The sequence below is a fragment of the Pteropus vampyrus genome, unplaced genomic scaffold (genome assembly GCF_000151845.1).
Source record: "Pteropus vampyrus isolate Shadow unplaced genomic scaffold, Pvam_2.0 Scaffold438, whole genome shotgun sequence".
Taxonomy (NCBI): Eukaryota; Metazoa; Chordata; class Mammalia; order Chiroptera; family Pteropodidae; genus Pteropus; species Pteropus vampyrus.
The window spans coordinates 294402-301403 of record NW_011889219.1 but is presented as its reverse complement, the minus strand read 5'-3'; the positions used below and the strand labels follow the sequence as shown (position 1 = coordinate 301403).

The 7002-nt window shown below is 41.8% G+C and overlaps 1 pseudogene; it reads right to left on the bottom strand.

The window, feature by feature from the left end:
• Positions 1–6377: 6377 nt before the first annotated feature.
• Positions 6378–6496, bottom strand: LOC111732295 (annotated as a pseudogene).
• Between the last annotated feature and the right edge of the window lie 506 nt (positions 6497–7002).

Genomic DNA, 7002 nt, shown 5'->3' with positions numbered 1-7002 from the left:
GAAATAAACATCTGTTGTTTAATCCCACGGTCTGCGGTGTTTGCTATCGAAGCCTGGGTTAACTAAGACACAGCGGTACCAACATTCTTTTGAATTTAAAAAAATCAGTGGCTTAACATTACAAAGGCTTATTTTTTGCCCATGTGTGTTAACAGGCAGTGCGGCTCGCAGAGGTCCGAGACCCAGGCTGAGAGACACGTGTTGCCACGGGCCTGAAGGTCTCTGCCCAGAGACGTCCTGCGTCACTACTGAGTACATTCTGTTGGCTAAGGCATGCCACGTGGCCAAGGCCGGACAGTCCAGTCCAACTCAGCAAAGTCCTTCATTCCAGAGTCCCCAGACCTGGTGTCATTCGCCTGCGAGGCAAAAGGAAGACATTTGGGAGCGTAGCTCCGGGATCCTCGTCTATCCGCCCTCCCCCCGCCCTGTCCCTCGCGTGGGGAAGACTCGAGAGCAGACTCTAGGCTGAAAATAAATGAGACACAACAGAAAAATGAATAAAGATGACAAGGGGAAAGATACGGTGGTAAGCAGTGGACCTTGGTGTGAGGGTAAATTAAGCCAGAATGAGTAAGGACAGACCTGTCTCAGACGGTGCCACCTCCGTGCTGAGGGAGGGTTCCCGACGTAGGAGATGCATACTAGAGGGGGCAGTCCTAACGACGGTCTATTTATAAGAGGCACAGCTCAGCAGCATCCACGAGTATGCGCAGGGGAGTTCATCCTTGAGGGGGAAGGGACAGGAAGAAAAGAATTCTAGAAATGTCGTATAGGACCGCAGAGGAATAACTAGGGGGAAAGAGCACATCTGACTGTGGGGAGTGGCTGGCGTCTCATTGTCAGTGAATGGCAGAGAACTCTCCGTCTGGTTCTATAAACAGAGACGAGGAAGGGGCCGTCAATGCGACGGACGGCATCGAAGGGTCTGCTCGGGCGCCCGAACAAAATGCCACAGGTCGGGGAGCGTAAAGAGCAGACAGTTGTGTCTCACGGTCCGGAGGCCGGAAGTCCGAGACCGAGGCTTCACCCTGAAGCCACGGGTCTTGGCTTGCGGGTGCCCATCATCCTGCCGTGTGCTCACGTGACTTGTTCTTTGTGCGGGCTGGGGAGGGGCAGGGGAGCGCTCCGGTGTCTTTTCTTATAAGGACATTAGTCCTATCAGATCTGGGCCCCACCCCTAGGACCCTACTTAACCCTAATGACTTCCTCAGAGGCCCGATCTGGAAACCCAGCCACCGAGGGTTAGGGGAGACACGACATCCAGTCCGTAACGGAAAAGCATAAGTAGAGATTAGCTTAGTAATAATACACTGAGTAATAATTAACTAATAATTAAGCAATAATTACTAAGTAATAACGGACTAAATTAACAAAGTAATAGTGAACTAAATTAACAAAGGAAAAACAGGAGCAGTAACTTGATCAAATCATGAAAAATGAGGAAGAAACAATAATGCAAAATAAATAAATAGCAATAGAATATTGTAGGAACTACATTAAATTTATGAGATAATATCATAAATGAAAAGAACTGAATTCTCTCGTTAAAAGACAGACATTGTTATATTGGGTTCAACAAGCAAAAGAAGCTAATTTAAAGCTATTTATTAGAAATAAGCTTAAAACAAGATAATATTTTAAATATTTAAAATAAATTGTTGGGAAATGTTTACAAGGACAAAGCAAATGAAAATAAAATAAGACTGGCAGATATTAATCTCAAAAAAGTTTAAAAATATTTATACGTGATAAATTAGAACATTATACAATGAAAGAACCGATAGCCGTAAGCCTATCTTTTTTAAGTAGAGTGAAATACATCAAGCAAAACATATTAGGAAAGAGAACTTGATAAAAATACAGTGAGAGACACCTGTACAACTGTCAGAAACACACAAAAGTATTAGAAATTAAGAAGCCATCCACTGTACGGCATGATCGCTGATCGGATCCTAGTTTGAACAAATCAGATTTTAAGGAGTTATTTTAGGGATGATTAGGGAAATTTGAAAATGGATGGAATTCTAAAAGATCTACATTCCTGTAATTGTCTCATATGCAGTAATGGGATGTGGTTACATAGATAAGCATCCTTCTTCATCAGCAAGGCAAACTGAAGTATCTAGGGGCGAAACACCATGACACCTGTCATTTAATTTTAAATATCTCAGTAGAAAATAAATATGGCAAAATGTATAAAGTTGCTGAATCTTGCAGATGGATATATTGTATATATACATTGTACTTGTCTCTCTGCTTTTCTGTAACTTTGAAATTTTAAAACAACAAAGTAATAACACCAGAATTAAATAGTGCAACCAATAAATATGAATGTATATGTAATATACAGTTTTATACATTTTCAGATAGTGAATACATTTTCATATGCCCAAAGTCCATTGATGAAAATCAGTATGTAATACGTCAGTAAGAAAACGTCACCAAACTCAAACATGCAGGACAAACGTTTTTCACAGGCCTTAATGTTCTGGCCACATCCTATACATAGAAATAAATAATAAAAAGGGAGCTAAAAACATTTTAATTACCTGCAAATTTAAAACATTCCCACACAACTCTTAGATCAGAAAGAAAATCAACGGAGAAATTACATGCTAGTTAGAAAACAGAACACAACAAAAAATGCCTCATATTAAAACACATGGAATCAAGTTGGCACAGCTTAGAAACGCAGCCCGAACACCTTCATTAGAAAGAGGAAAAGACTAAACATAGCATCATCTTCAGTACTTGTCGCAAGAGATTAGGAAAAGAAACAACAAAAGAAATAAAATAGAAAAAAATTATAAAGAACTAAAATTGATGAAAAAGGAAAAATTTTAAAGCAGTGGATAGCATATGTAAATGCAAAAGCGTATTCTTTGAAATGGCTAATAAAATAGAAAAAAACCCTCATGAGTCCAATTACAGAGAATGAAGAGAAAGAGTAAAATCAAACGAGATTAGGAATGAAGAAGGCAGACATACCAGTATAACTACAGATACGGGGGAGATAAAAAATAATTATGACAGAATATCACATGCAACTCTGTGAAAACCTCAGGGAAATGGACAATTTCCTACTAATAGTAAATTACCAAAATCAGCCCAAGAAAAAAACGGAAAATTTTAATAGACCAATTACCGTGGAAGAGATTAGAAGGTGATTGGAGGTCTATCAGTGAAAGGCACCAGAACGGGACGGGCTCACAGCTGAGTTTTATCTCATTTCTAATGAACGAATCATTCCAGGGCTGTTTGAACTATCTGGGGCCATAGAAAAAGACAGAAGGGAAACTTCCTTATTTATTCTGTGCACCTAGACTTACTTTAATATGAGGAGCGACAGACAAAGGGCGCTTACGAATGGAAGTGAACCTATCTCAGGAAAATACTAGCAAATGGAATCCAGCAACTGATCAAAAGCAGACTACATCACCGTTCAGGTTTATTGCGGGACTGCGGTGTTTGGACAGGACCCTCGGCCCCGGGGACATTTTGTAGGCATATTGTCAGCCCTCTCCTCCGAGCATCTCTTGGCACGATGGAGTCAGGACGTATGATCAGGGGGCTCAGACGAACAGGACCGGACAGAACTAAGACCCTAGGATCCTTCATGTCTATTAGCAAACGTGAAGGTTTTATATGGAAATTTTACAGGGTTTATTTCTAAAAACAGGCTCTAAAAGGTAGTATTGTTTCGACATCTTACAAACATTCCATAGAAACAATTCCGGTCTGATTCGAAATCCACCGGTGGAAAGGCTATGAAGGAATTGCTTGCTTTTAATTGAGCACCAGAGCACAGGACATGTGCGGGGCGTATACTACATCTAACATCACCGAGCTTTCACAGCAGCTCTGTAGGGAGTCGATATGATTGACACGGGGGCTCGGAGAGGTGCGGCGACTTCCGAGAGCACTCAGATGGCGAGGGCAGAGTCCGGATCGAAACCCCGCTGAGACTGGCTGCAAAGCCCAAGCTTTTAATGGCAAACGTGGAAGCCACATGTGGAAGTCCCCTGGTGACTTCCTGATTCGTGGGGGGCTCTGATCCCTTTCCTCAAAGCCAGGAGCAATGGGGTGACACAGGATTAGCTATCAGGAGACCCGGGTTCTATTTCGTGCTCTGCCACCAGCTTGCTGGTGTGTTGGGGCATGACTTTGAAATCCTCTGTCGCCCATCTCTGAGATCCTGTTACGGTAGGACTGTTCTCTGCAGGGCCAGCTGCGTGGCGCTGTCCTTGGCGCTGTCCATGGTGCTGCAGGCGCCGCTGCCTGCGGGCTCCGCTTCCCCCATCCTCAGAGGAGCCGGCCTGGGCAGCTGCCAGGAACATTCTGCGATTAATCAGCAGGTTTGAAATGGCAAACTAAACTCTAAAGGTGGAAGGGAGAAGGGAAGAATTCTTTATGGGTTTACTGAATCAGTGCCAAAGGATCTTTCTTTTTTTTTTCCACCCAAAGCCACGTTTTTGGCAATTCTCGTCACCTAGGCCTGAATTGAACATCTCAATTTTGGGAGAGAAGCATAGACTTAAGTTTCCACTGTCCACGGGAATAAATGGAACATTATCTAATTCCCCAGGCCCCCTGTTGACCCCTTTCAAATCCCATCCTTCCCCTTTACCCAGAGAGAATCAATGCTAAATTTGTGTCAACTGCTCGCTCGTCTCTATTGTATTTTTTAAGACAATTTGTGTATGTATCCTTAGTAAATACGCTGACCTGCTTTTGAAACTCCACGTAATTAGAACCGTGTTGCGTGCATTCTTCTGTTGCCTGCTTTACTGCATCAACACCACGCTTTCGAAGTGCATCTATGTTTCTGTATATTCACCAACATATAGTACTCTGCTACACAAATATGCCTCAATGTATTTACATTCCATTCTTAGCATGGCACGAAGATTTACGTCCTTTTTTTCCATTGTGAAAAATTCTGCTATAAACGTTCTGGTACATGACTCACGTGGCACAAACCGCTAAGTGTTCATTGAAATATGTCCATGGGAGTGGAAATGCTGGGTCATGGGGGCATGTCCCGTTTGGCTTTACGAGGAGTGGTAGAGACTTCCGGTCCTCACTACAGCCCACTCTCCCTCCTCCCTGTAGGACACACGCCCCATTTGCAGTCAGGTGGCGCCATGTAGCTTGCTCTTCTCTGTGGATTGTGAAGGAAAGTGACTTACATTATTTCCAGGTCGAATCATCTCATTCTAGTGTCAGACCCTCCTGATAGTTCTCCTAGTTTGTAACTTGTCTTTCCACCTTCTTCATCTTTTGATGAAAAAAGTTCTTAATTTTAACATAGCAGAATCGATCATTCTTTATGACTTGTTTTTTGTCTCTCATTTCAAACATCCATCCCTAACTCAAGATCATAAACGGATCTATAATGTCCTCTAACTTTTTTATAGTTTGGCTTTTACATTGAAGTCTTAACCTAGAATAGATTTTTGCATATGGTGTGTTGTGGGGTCCAGTGCCTCTTTCCAAGCACGATTTAAGGAAAAGTCCACCATCTTCCCATTGGGATGTGATAGCAATGTTTCACACATCATGTGTCTATCTCTGCATCAGTCATTTCTGGGGTAGCCATCGGTCCATTTTTCTATTCTAATGTCTACTTGTTTACCATTATAATACATTATAATACATTTTGACTTATTCTTCAAGAGTATGTTGGTGAATATTGGGTCTTTGCATTTCTACATAAATTTTAGAATCAGCTTGACAAGTTTCACCAAAAGAAATTAAGATTTTTATTGATGTTGCACCGAATCTGTAGATCAATTTAGCAAGAATTTACATCTTTGTGAGACAGCCTTACAACTATTTGCTTAGACCTTTAATGTCCTCCAATGGATTTTTATAACTGTCTCCATAATGGTCTTGCATAGTAAAGATTTATTCTCGGGTTCTGTATTAGTTTCCTATCGCTGCTGTAACAAGTTACTACAAACTTAAGTGGCTCACACTACACAAATTTGTTATTTTACAGTCTGGAAGGTGGCTGTTTAAAATGAGTCTCACTAGGCAGAAATCAGGGTGTCATCGGGCCCGTGTTCTTCATGGAGATTGTAGGGGAGACTCCGTTTCCTTGCCTATTCCAGCTTCTAGAGGTGGAGGCGTCTCATGGCTCGTGGCCCCTTCCCCCATCTTCAGAGCTAGGACATCAGGCTGATTTCTTCTCATGCTTCCACCCCCCCGGGTTCTCTTCTAAGGACCCTGGAGAATACATTGAGCCCACCTGGATAATCCAGGATAATCTCCCTTTCTTTGAATTTTTTTATTTTTTAGGCAAGACAACTCTTAGTTGACCTTACAGATGGCAAGGACCTTGTCAGCTTACAATCCCTTATTTTTAAAATTTTTTATGCCTGCAGCACCTGGTCTTCCTAGGTGACCTCCCACCCAAGAACTAACCAGGCCCAATCCTGCTTAGCTTCCAAGATCAGACAGGATCGGGCTCGTTCAGGGTGGCGTGGCCATAGATGATCTCTATTTTAAAGGCGGGTGATTAGCAATTTTAATCTTAAATGTGCCAGTAAGTACTTTCTGCCATATAATCCAACATACTCTCAGGCTCTGGGAATTAGGATGTGGACATCTTTGGGGTGCCATTATTCTGCTTACCACAGATTCTTTAAGATTCTTTATACATTTTGTAGTTCTATAAATAATCACTTTTATTTTATTTTCTAGCTCTTTGTTGCTGTGGTATCAAAACACTGTGGTTTTGTTCTTATATTGATTTTGTAGCCAACAACTCTGCCGAGCACTGATTAATTCTGATAAATCTGAAAATTCTTTATGAGCTTTTAATGTAATAGATGGTATAACGTGCAAATAATGACAGATTTGTTTCTTTCTTCCTGTGCCTTTTACTTGTTCATTCTTCGCGTTTCTGTGCCGGCATGGACCACTCATACATTGTTGAATAAAAGTGGATGTAATGAGCATCTTTGCTTTTCCTGATCTTAAAGAGAGAGCCTACAACAT